The 12534-nt window shown below is 41.4% G+C and overlaps 1 long non-coding RNA gene across 1 annotated transcript; it reads right to left on the bottom strand.

Moving 5' to 3' along the window:
• Positions 1-9994: 9994 nt before the first annotated feature.
• LOC117183628 (uncharacterized) lies at positions 9995-11583 on the bottom strand. The gene is made up of 4 exons (XR_004468755.1): positions 11308-11583; positions 10637-10754; positions 10412-10572; positions 9995-10286 (listed from the first exon to the last, which is right to left on the bottom strand). It is a non-coding gene; the product is annotated as an uncharacterized lncRNA (long non-coding RNA).
• Positions 11584-12534: the final 951 nt, after the last annotated feature.

Below are 12534 nucleotides of genomic sequence, written 5' to 3'. Positions count from 1 at the left end.
TGGAAGTGATCTCTATTTTGACGTTTTCCGCATTCAGCCATGCTTGCAATGCTGTGCACATAAAAGCTGAATGTTTATCGGCTTTGATTTCAATTGGTTTGCCCATCTCGTTAAAAACTTTCATGATTGCTCTTTTTGCTTCTAACCAGTCACGACTTTTTACTTCTACAAGAGTGGCAAACTTCGAGTATACGTCAATACATGATAGGAACTGTTGGTTACCAACCATATAGAAATCCATGACGTATTTCTCTCTGATGTTCAGTATTTCCGGTGTAGTTTCGAATGCCAACTTTTTATTTCTATGCTCTATTTTGGCAATATTACAAGTAGGACATTCGTTTATGATGTTTTGGATTAGTTTTTGATAATCCGGGTAATAGTATTTTCCCCTAAACCAATTGACGGTTTTCTCTATCCCTGGATGGAGTAAGCCTTTATGATTCTTTAATATGGTTTCTTTAAATTCAGCGTAATTCTGAATATCTAGGAGTTTCGTGCTTGATTTAATAGCTTTGGTTATATTGTTAGAATTAATTATTTATAAATAGGCTTTTTGGAATGGAGGAAAATCTATTTCGTTATGGAAATATAATGCGCTCTTTTTGGTGCATAGATATTCCTTTATTATATCCTTCGCTAAGGTGTTAGTCATTTCCTTATACGTGATCTTGATGATTAGCTTGTGAAAATAACGAATTTTTTCTACCTTATCTTCATTGCCTTTTATTAGCTCAATTTGCCGATTGTAATAGTTAATTGGTCTTTCCGTGATAGCAATGTGATTTAGATTGTCTTCCTGTGCGCTATGTACAGTTGCACCAACGCTATTGGAAGCTTCTCCAAGGAGATTTTCATTAATCTTTACCCTTGATAAGGCATCAGCTACATGATTTTCTTTGCCTGGTAGATATTTCATTTTAAAATCAAACTCATTCAGTTTTATTTTCCACCTTTGTAATTTCATATTTGGCTCCTTGAGGTTGTTCAACCAAATCAAGGGTTAATGATCGCTTTGTATCTCGAATGTTCTACCGAACAGGTATGAACGGAAATACTTGGTTGCCCATACGATCGCTAATAATTCCATTTAGGGTTCTGCTAGCGTAGCAGATTGGTTTGTGTTCTTGTGACGAAACCGCTCCCAATGCTATGTTACTAGCGTCGGTTGTTACCGTGAACATTTTGTCAAAGTCTGGGAACGCAAGGATAGGGTCTGAGGTGATGAGTACTTTTAGTCTCTCAAATGCCTCGACGTACTTTTCTTCCTTGGGGTCTATGACAGCTCCTTTCTTTAGTTTGAGTGTCATGGGTTTTGCTATGTTTGCATTAGGAGGAATGAATAAGGAATGAATTTCCTGTAGAACCCGCACAGACCTAAGAATGACTTTATTTGTTTAGACGTTTCTGGTATTGGAAATTTGACAATGGCAGAGATTTTGCCTGGATTTGGTACTATTCCTTCAGTAGTAACTAGATGACCTAGGAATTCAGTTTCCTTTTTCATGAATTCACATTTATCCATTTGTAGCTTCAAGTTGGCGTCTCTCAACTTTCCAAATACTCTCCTTAGTGACAACAAGTGTTCTTCCAATGAAGTGGAAAATATAATGATGTCATCTAAGATACAAAGCAATCTTTGAAGATTAACTCTTCTAGCAGATTGTTCATACATCTTTGGAAGGTAGCTGGGGCAGTGGTTAGCCCAAAGGGCATACGAGTGAACTCGTAATGTCCATGCTTAGTGGAGAACGCAGTTTTGGGGATTGAGCTAGGTTCCATGGGTATTTGATGGAAACCTTTTGCTAAATCGATTGTCGTAAAATACTGACATTTACCTAGTTTGTCTAGGATTTCATCCATTCGTGGAGTTGGGAATTTGTCCTTAACTGTTATTTTATTTAGACTTCTATAGTCTACTACCATTCGATATTTTTGCTTTCCTGAAGCATCTATCTTCTTCGGAATCATAGATATGGGCGAGCAGTAAGGAGAATTCGACTTTCCCTGCCTGATCATATCTTTGATTTGCTGGTTTACTTCCTGATCATGTATCTGGGAATGTTTGTATGGTCGTCTGTAGACCGGGTCTTCATGTTGAGTTTTGATCTCGTGCTTGATTGTACTTGTGAAAGTCAAATTGTCACCTTCTCTGTACTGCACATCCTTAAACTCATATAAGACCTTCTTTAACTCTACCCTCTCTTCGTCGTTTAAGTGTTCCAATCTTAATTGATTACATTCCCTTAATTCACTGTCTAGAGCGGAAGCGAAGTATTGATCCCCCTCTGGAGATGGGTCAAGGCACTTGGTGCGATCTTCTCTTCTTTTGTAGAGGGATCAGTGCACTTCTGTGCGGTCTTGCCGGCTTCAATAGCTTCTCCACTCTGAATGATTGGGTACGACCTAGCTCCTAGTGTTACAGTGTCATTTCTGTAATCGATGACGGCTTTACTTGCCCTCAAGTATTCTCTTCCTAAAGGAGCTGACCGTTGGTTTCAAAAACCAATACGATCGGCTCCTAGCCATAGAGGCTCAGTTTAGCGGTTTAAAACTGCTGAATGAGTCTCCGAGGCGCAAAAAGGTCACTCCGCGGGACCTGCAAGTGCCAACCGTCACTCAGCCGTGCGCCGCCGAAAAACTGACTCCGACCACTCCAAGTGTGCAGCAGTTGATCTCGTTTGCCACTCCAAAGGCAACGACAGCTGCTGGCGATGCAGATTCGGTAGCCGAATTCATCGCCTCGTAGAATGTGCAGCCAAGTACGTCTGCAGCGTCCGTGTCCGTGGTGTCCGCAAGTTCACTAGTTGTCCCGTCTATCCCGATCCCACCAGTAAATAGACGTTCCGGACCTCCGGATATTGCCACCACAGGTACTAGACCTGTGGTGACTGAACCACTGGTGGGAGTCCCACCAAAACGACAAGTTTTTGTTTCACGGCTGGCCCCTGACCTCACATCTAATGATGTAATTGCTTTTATTCAAAGCAAAATAAAAGCCGTGGGTTTAAAGGTGGAGAAATTTAACTTCTCTTATGCCAGGGAGATAGCCTCGTTTAAGATAAGCATCTCCCCAACTCAATTTGACACCATTTGCTCCACCAAATTTTGGCCGGAGCATTTGGTGGTGAAGGAGTTTAAGGCTAAGAAGAAGAATAGGCCCCCCATATCCCTTCCAAATCTTCCCAAGGTGTGCCACCCTCAACCTCAACTTCCTCTTCCTCAACTTCCCGTCTTGCTTCAACCTTTCCAAAAAACTAACTTCTCTTTTAGTAACCTATCAGAATGTAAGAGGCTTGCGTAGTAAGCTCAGCATTCTTTTCCGGGATAGTGTTGCATTTGCTTCCCACGTTATTGTGTTTACTGAAACCTGGTTAAAGCCGGACATTCTTAGTTCCGAGGTTTTGGCAGGTCGGTACACAACTTTTAGAAAGGACCGTTCGTCTCGACGTGCAGGAGGGGTTCTAATTGCAGTGGACTCTTACTTCACGTCAGAACACTTCACAGTCCAAGTTCAACAGGAACTGGAATTAGTGTGTGTAAAACTGATTCTTCCCGCTTTCGCTATATTCATTACTTGCTCGTATATCCCACCTTCTTCGGATATTTCAATTTATGAGCAGCACTTGTCCGCTTTAACCGCTGTTGCTTCCTCGCTATCTGATAAAGATCGTATGATAGTTCTTGGTGACTTCAACTTGCCAGGAACTGTTTGGTCTTCGGTAAACGAGTCTAGTATCCTAGTGCCCATGTCACGACATGACTTTGTTGACGGCTTGCTTGACCTGTCCCTGTCTCAAGTCAATCATGTGAAAAATTCCTTGGGTCGATTGCTTGATCTATGCTTTGTATCGGATCCGACCATAGTGTTGTTAACCCGAGCCCTTCCGCTCACTATACCTGAAGACGCCTACCACCCTACTTTCGAGGTGTCGCTAGATATAGGACCAACTGAACGTGTCCGCTGCTTTCATAAAGCCGAGTTTGCGAAGCTTAATAACCTAATTAGGGATTTTGATTGGTCCGCTGTGTACTTGTGCACTGATGTCACAAAAGGCACAAACATTTTTTACAATGCTCTTGGCACATTTTTTGATTCTTGTGTCCCGCTTTCTTGTCCGATTAGATCTGGAAAACCCCCTTGGTTTACCAAAGAGTTATCCAGTCTAAAAAACTTAAAATCAAGACTTTATAAAAAATTTCAAGAAGTGGGTTCTCCTACTTCTCACTCTCGTTATGTAATAGCTCGGTCAAACTTTTCAGTTCTTAATGCTCAATGCTATAAGAACTACCTATCTCGTTGCAGGATAAGTTTTTCTCAGGACCCTAAACAGTTTTACTGCTTCGTAAACAGTAAGCGTAGAACGGCCGCACACCCATCCTCGCTATCATTTTGTAATACGTCGGCAAATAATGATCAGGCAATTGCCGATCTTTTTGCCCAGTTTTTCCAAACCACCTATTCTGAGGAACGCTACTCTGGTCAACCGTACCCATACGGATTACCGAGGTCGAACGGCATTTTCAGTCCCTTGTTAAATGAATATTCCCTACTTCATGATCTTCGACTAGTTAAGCCGGTGTTTTCACCGGGTCCAGACGGGGTTCCAGGTTGTGTACTCAGTCACTTATATCTCCAACTCAGCATGGATTTAAAAGGGCGCGATCAACCACCACGAACTTGTTAGAGTTTACCTCTTTCATTATTAAAGGCTTTAAAGGTAACTTACAGACGGATGTTATTTACACCGACTTTAGTAAATCATTCGACTCTGTAAACCATTCCCTTTTAGCACATAAACTTGACCTTTAAGGGTTTCCGCCCAACCTCCTGAGAGGGATTTCTAGCTATCTTTGTTCTAGGTCTCAAAGAGTCCTCTTCAAAAACTCCCTCTCTTTACCAGTAAAGGTTTCTTCGGGAGTACCACAGGGCAGCCATCTAGGCCCCTTACTCTTCACACTCTTTATTAATGACTTGCCTTCAGTATTAAAATACTCTCGAGTACTTATGTATGCGGATGATGTTAAACTCTGTGTCCAGTACAAGGACATTTCATTTCATTCTCGCTTGCAATCCGATCTCAATAGCTTTCAGTCATGGTGTTGTGCAAACTTGTTACACCTTAATGCCTCGAAATGCAAAGTTATGACATTTCATCGTTCTAGCCCTTTGTTGGCTCCCTACACCCTATTTGGGGGTTCTCTTGAGAGAATTACCCTGGTGGATGATCTGGGTGTTATGTTAGACCCCAAGTTAAAGTTTTCCGAACACATTTCTACCATGGTAAATAAGGCCATGGGCGTGCTTGGGTTTATAAAGAGGTGGTCAAAGGAATTTGACAACCCCTATATAACAAAGACTCTCTATACCTCGCTTGTTCGTCCGATCTTAGAATACGGCTCCTGTGTATGCTGCCCTCAGTACAAAGTACACCAGGACCGTATAGAATCAGTACAGAAAAACTTTTTACTCTTTGCTCTGCGGGGCCTTTACTGGGATGCGGGTGTAAGACTCCCATCTTACTCTAGTAGACTATTATTAGTAAACCTCCCATCCTTAGTTAACCGTAGAAAAATGCTTGGTGTGATATTTATGCACAACTTTGAGCCGCATAAACTTCACGATTCCTATTAGACTGACTAGAAATTTTATACCGTAGTTCCTTCCACTTTGTAGATCGAATTATTCCTTGCATGAACCGTTTAGGGTCTTATGCTCGGATTATAATTCCCTCTACCATATTATATCCACCACTAATTCTCTTCCTCTTATTAAATTATTAATCCTTACACACCTTTCTATTAATTATTAACTGTAGTGGTATTTGTATTTTGATTGCATGCTTAGTTTCTTAGTAAGTTTTGTGCTAATTTTCCCCGAATGTCTAATATCTATCTTTCTTACATGTTCGCGTTTGGTTCGGCTACGCACCGCGGCATGCGGCAGCGCCCCTCGGTCGGTTGGGCGGGAGGAGGGCTGCGTTTTGCCTGGGATCCGCGCGTAACAGCCTTCTGCTGGTGTCACACGGGCCACTTGACGGTGCAGTAACTGCATCGCCTCTTGAAAGATGCAGTCATTGCATGTCAACGTCCAAAGATGAATAACCCGCATACATATTCGATTCGTTTGATAAATGAGCTTAGCTGTCCAGATGAACCGTCATAGGCAGGTATTTGTCGGATCGACAGCAGTGCCTGGTTCAAGTGGATTTCGCTCAATGATAGTGGTGGTAACGCCATGTTGTTGGTGTTGATTGGGTTTTGTTTTGTTTGGTTCACTTGTAAGTTTTTATACCCGATACTCAAAATGAGTATTTGGGTATATTAGATTTGTGGTGAAAATGGATGTGTGTAACGTCCAGAAGGAATCGTTTCCGACCCTATAAAGTATATATATTCTTGATCAGCATCAATAGCCGAACCGATTGAGCCCTGTCTGTCTGTCCGTCCGTCCGTCTGTCCGTCCCCTTCAGCGCCTAATGCTCAAAGACTATAAGAGCTAGAGCAACGATGTTTTGGATCCAGACCTCTGTGATATGTCACTGCTCCAAAAATATTTCAAAGCTTTGCCCCGCCCACTTCCGCTCCCACAAAGGGCGAAAATCTGTGGCATCCACAATTTCGACGATACGAAAAAACTAAAAACGCAGAATCGTAGAAGATGACTATATCTTCTAGAGTGCAAAATCTGAACCAGATCGTATAATTATTACAGCCAGAATCACGAAAACAATTTCACTCTTTCTCGCTCTGTCTCACTCTAACACACAGGTTTCATGGTCGGTTTTGCCAATTGCAAAATATGAGTTCAAGGATCTCAGAACCTATAAGAGCCAGAGCAACCAAATTTGGTATCCACACTCCTGTGATATCGGACCTTGACCGTTTCATGTCCAAATTTCGCCACACCCCCTTCCGCCCCCGCAAAGGACGAAAATCTGAGGCAACCACAAATCTCAGAGACTATTAAGGCTAGAGTAACCAAATTTGGTACACACACTCCTTTAAAGTGTCACTCTAAAACGTATGTCTCAGAATTTCGCCCCACCCCCATCCGCCCCCACAAAGAACGAAAATCTGTTGCATCCACAATATTGCAGATTTGAGAAAACTAAAAACGCAGAATCATAGATAATGACCATATCTATTAGATTGCTGAATCTGGATCAGATCAGATCATTTTTTATAGCCAAAAGGAACAAATCAATTTGCAGTGGCTACGCAGCGCCCGACGTCACGCTCAGACTGATTTTCTGTCTCTCTCGCACGCACTCTTTGTCGTGTCGTTAAATATTAGCGGCGTCTGCCGGAGGAGAGCCATACTGACTTAGTATCGGGTATAACCGTAGAGTTGCGGTGTCCGCAGCAACTCACAACGTTCCCCCTCGTTTGATTTTGTATTTAGTGTTTCACTGTTCTTGGTGGATCACTATCTCCGCTTACTTCAGTTCACTTAATTTTAGTTTTGCAAATCGTATGTGCTCGTAACACATAGGTTCTTTGGCGGATTTCATAATTTTATTAACGATTCCGGGATTACGTGATCACAGTAATTAGAAATTACACAAGCTGACCATTACCGAAATATAGGAGTTAATTTTAAACGAAATCCTACCGACTGCGCCAGTTAAATATCCGCAACTCTATTTTAAGTTTTTAAAAAAGACTTTTATTTTACAACTTAAATATCTTTATGTCACAAGATTTAAATGAATTTCCCGACTTGACTTTGGGTCTTTTTGTCACAAACGGAACTGATCTCCCTGCTGCTGCCTAGTTTCCATGAGCCCTTCTCTTGGAACTCCCGACTCTGGCTTCGGGCGTTGCTTTCCTCGGCTGCATCTTCGTGTCGGTGGCGTACGTGCCTGTATCGATATTTGGGGATGTCGGCTTTGATGAAAGGCATCCACTGCTGGCGATCGGTGTTGCATTACATGACGGAGCTAGGAATGTGATACTCCTTGGTTTTATGTCTAGCTTTGATTGGTCCTCATGGCGTGATTCTAAAGAATCGATTTCTCGAGAGTGGCGTGATTCTAATGTTGATGAAACAATGGGGTCCATTGTTTATATTATGGGGGGCCTTAGCTTGGAGTATGGGAAGAAACAGTTATTGATTCTTGAGTGGGGTCCTGTTACTTGTGTGGATGGGGTGGATGAATTGTACATAAACATAATGTGTATGGGATGTGGGGAATTATGGATATGTCACTATATATATATAATTATAGTTTTATAATATTATTATTTAATATTATTAATTATATTGAATAATATAATATAATATAATATAATATAATATAATATAATATATTGTTATATTATATTATATATTATTATAATTATTATTATTATTATATACATATATATATTATATATTTACTGTATAGTTTTTCTTATTTTTTTTATTTAATTATATTTTACATACATTTTATCATGCCTTGTAAGAATAAGATATCTGCTTTGCAGCTGTCTCAGAGACGCAAATTAAGATACAGATGTAATAGAGATAGAAATTCAGAAAATTTTGAAATTGTTGAAAATGTAATAGATGCAGACCCTGAGTTCGTTGAACCAGTTAGAAACCAAGAGCTAGAGATGGAGGGACCAAATCAAGAGACTGCTTGGCAGGTTTCCGGTGTAGGTCAGGAAGAGCAGGCAGTCATCCCTGGTGAACAGGTAGAGAATACTGTAGGCAATAGTGATGGCATAAATGAACAGAATAAACGACAAGTGTCCGTGCGTCAGTCCGTACGTTTACGGAACCAACATGTAGAGAATATAGAAGAAAGAGTAGAATTGAGAACACGACAGGGGCAAGTGGTCAACACTGAGCGTCGGTTCAAACGCAGAAGGAGCCAAAGGTATAGGGCTACAGAGCAGGCACAAAATACCGCATAACATGTACTGAGAAGAACGGACTCTAGCATTAGACGACAGGAGCAAGTGGCCGATACTGTGCGTCGGTCTAGACCAAGACAGGACTCGGGCTATAGGGCGCGTGAGCAAGAACACAATACAGGAGAACATATAGTTAGGCGAACAGACGTACAGATTAGACATGAGGAGCAAGTGGCCAATACTGTGCGTCGGTCCAGACGTAGACAGGACTTGGACTATAGGACAAGAGAGCAGGAACAGAACACTGTAGAACATATAGTTAGAAGAACAGACGCACAGATTAGACACGAGGAGCAAGTGGCCGATACTGTGCGTCGGTCCAGACGTAGACAGGACTTGGACTATAGGACAAGAGAGAAAGAACGGAATACAGAGAGGCGACAACGCATACGTTTAAATAATGAAAGGAGACGTATGTTAGAAAGAGAGCAGGATAGAGTTCGCAGGGTACAAGAAAGGACCTTAGTAGATCGTAGGCGAATCTCGCGAGCGCGAGACACTCTGGCACGCCAAGCTGCTCGTGCCGCAGCACGTCAGTTAGAAATTGACGCTGCCAGAACGGCTAGTCAAAGAGTTAGCCAATATAGGAGCGATAGCAGCAATAGAGTTGAGCAAAATTTAAGAAACGCCTCCCGAATGCAGCAGGAACGAGCAAATATCTCCCAGGAAGATAGGGCTCAGATAGAACCCAGAATCAGGCTTAGTGGCCTAGAAGCTCTGAAAGTAGTTTATAACAGGAATGTAAAGCTGGGTCCTGATCAGGTTTGCCTTTCTTGCAAAGGCCTGTGGTTCCCCAAACAAATTTGTAAGATTCCTCGCGTCCTTTTAGAAAGTGATTGCGAGTTTAGTGGTGACATTTTCGCTCTTGAAAGCCTTTTAGAATTCCCTTCTGATTGTCCAACATTAAAATTCTGCAGAACATGTCATAGCAACATTAAGAAGCGTATAAAGCCTAAGCTTTTCTTCAATGAATTAGATTTCCCCATGCTGCCCGACTGCTTAAAGGGGCTTACTCCATTAGAGGAACGACTGATTTCTCCTCGACTTCCATTTATGATAATTAAGACTATATTGCCTGGGGGGCGAGGTCAAAATGCCATTAAAGGGGCAGTGGTAAACGTCCCTATTTCGGTAAGCGATATCGTGAAGGAGCTTCCACGAGCTTTCCATGAAGCCCAGGTAATTCAGCTCCACCTCAAACGCAGAAAAGAGTATCTTCATGCTTTCATGGCTGAAACCATTAGACCTTCCAAAATTTTTGAAGCACTTCGTTATTTAGTTACCACAGATTTTTATAAAAAGCATAATGTTGTAGTTAACGAGCAATGGATCTCTGGTTTCACATCCGATATTGTTCCTTTCGTAGCATCTCAAGCAGACGCAGCCTTTTTAGAAAGTATGCAGAATAGAGATAGGAATGTAGATACGGAGCCGGCCCATCCCGACGAGGAAGTAGAAGCCGAAGAGCTCAACCCTGGAGGTCAGGAAACTCTGCTTGAAAACAACAAACCATTTGATGATAGGATTATCAAAATCGCACCAGGTCAAGGCCAACGACCTCTCGACATGATTCTAGACATTGACTCGGAAAGACAATCTTCGCAAAGTTTTACAACCATTGTTAGATCAGAGCTTCGAAATGTAGATAGGAGAGGTTGTAGAACTGACAAACTATTCTTCAATTATAAGAAGTTAGAACTCATTAAGATTCGAAATAATATTTCAATCTGCTTACGTAAGCGGAGCACTTCCAGTGCAGTAACGGCAGCTAACGCTCTTAATGAGAATTTCATAGGGGGGCTTATTAACCACGATGAGGGATATAGGGTTCTTCTTCGATCGTCTCCGGCTCACTGAGAGGATGAAAAGAAGAAGGTTATGGCCATGATTCGTCAGTTCGGCCTGCCGACTTTTTTCATTACTCTGTCTGCTGCTGAAACGCGGGGGCCAGAGTTGCTTGTTTTGCTCAAAAAAAAACGTAGATAGGGAGATCATTAGCGAAGAAGAAGCAATGAAAAGGAGCGTCTTATCAGGGCAGATCCAGTTACTTGTGCTAGGTATTTCGATTATAGGTATCGCGAGATTTTAAAAGTTATGAGGAATCGGGAGGGCATTTTTGGGGAAAACTTCGTCATCAAATATTATTGGCGTGTTGAATTCCAACAAAGAGGTTCCCCCCATATTCACGGCATGTTTTGGCTGAAAGATGCCCCAGCAGTGTACTTAACCAGTACAGAGTCAATTTCAACAGTTATAGCCTTCATTAAAAAACATATTACAGTAGATGTTACAGACTCTGAAATAGCTCCGTATGTTGAATACCAAAAGCATTGGCATAAGGACATGTCATGTCTTAAAAAAGCCAATAAAAGTGGAAAAAAAGTTTGTAGATTCGGTATTCCATACCCTCCAATGCCCCAAACGGAGATATTGAGTCCACTGCCGGAGGAAACTCCAAAACTTGATTTTAACTAAGGAAATTTTAAGAAAATTCAAGACCTACTGAATTCTGATCAATCCTCTGATATGATTGATCACTTGAGCATATTTGAGAACTTTCTTTCGCACGAACAAGTGAGCCTCAATTACGAGGACTACAAATATGCAATTTCTTCTGGTTTAAAGAAACCACACATTTTTCTAAAAAGGTCATTTGCTGAAATTTGCGTTAATGCTTATAATAAACACATCATTTCAATGCAAAGGGCCAATATGGATATCCAATAAATTTTGGACCCTTATGCATGCTGTAGCTATATAATAAATTATATAAATAAAACCCAAAGGGGTATTTCAAAGCTTATGCCCGAGGCGGCAAAAGAAGTTCAAGCGGGCAATTTCACGATAAGACAAAAGCTACAGCATATTGGTCACAAATTTATTTCTGGCACTGAGATATCTGCTCAGGAAGCAGTATATTGTTGTCTAGGCATTCCGTTGTCCGGAACCAGCAACAAATGTGTTCAAGTAAATACTTTCCCTCCAGAGCAACGAGTTCGAATGCTCAAATCCACAAGCATCCTACAAAATATGCATCAGGAGTCCACTGACATATTCGTCAAAGGATTGCTGAAGCGGTATGTGTCTAGCCGATTTTGCAGCAAATTATGAATTTTCTAAAAGCGGGAAAAGAACTATCCAAAATAGAGATGACGAAGAAAATGAGGCACAAGTAGTTTTTATCCCTCTCCGCGATAATAGTGGTTTCATTAGGGAAAGAACTAAGCCGTCCATTTTAAAATATGTGAGGTTTAATATAAATACAGATAGGTCAAAATATTTTAGAGCATTAGCTATGCTGTTTTATCCGTGGAGAGATGAAGAGAAAGATTTAGTGAGCGTAAATTGCGAGGATCTTTATAATAATAATCAAGATTTGGTAAATTCAAATTTCCAAAAATTCAATGCATTAGGAGATTTGGAAGACGCGCTTAGGAGGGCCATGGAAGCCGAAGAGAATAGGGAGGAAGGTGAAGAGGTAGTTGATGAGGCAATAGCTGAGGAGTTTTGGGCTCTAGCGATTCCAGAAATAAGTTCCCAGAAAAATGTTTAGACCAGGATCTAACCCAGAAACTGTTAAAGTTCTGCTGTGTGCTCCCACAGGAACAGCTGCATTTGGTATTGGAGGTGCCA

This window comes from Drosophila pseudoobscura, chromosome 3, assembly GCF_009870125.1.
Source record: "Drosophila pseudoobscura strain MV-25-SWS-2005 chromosome 3, UCI_Dpse_MV25, whole genome shotgun sequence".
NCBI lineage: Eukaryota > Metazoa > Arthropoda > Insecta > Diptera > Drosophilidae > Drosophila > Drosophila pseudoobscura.
This window is presented reverse-complemented; position numbering and strand designations above follow the sequence as displayed.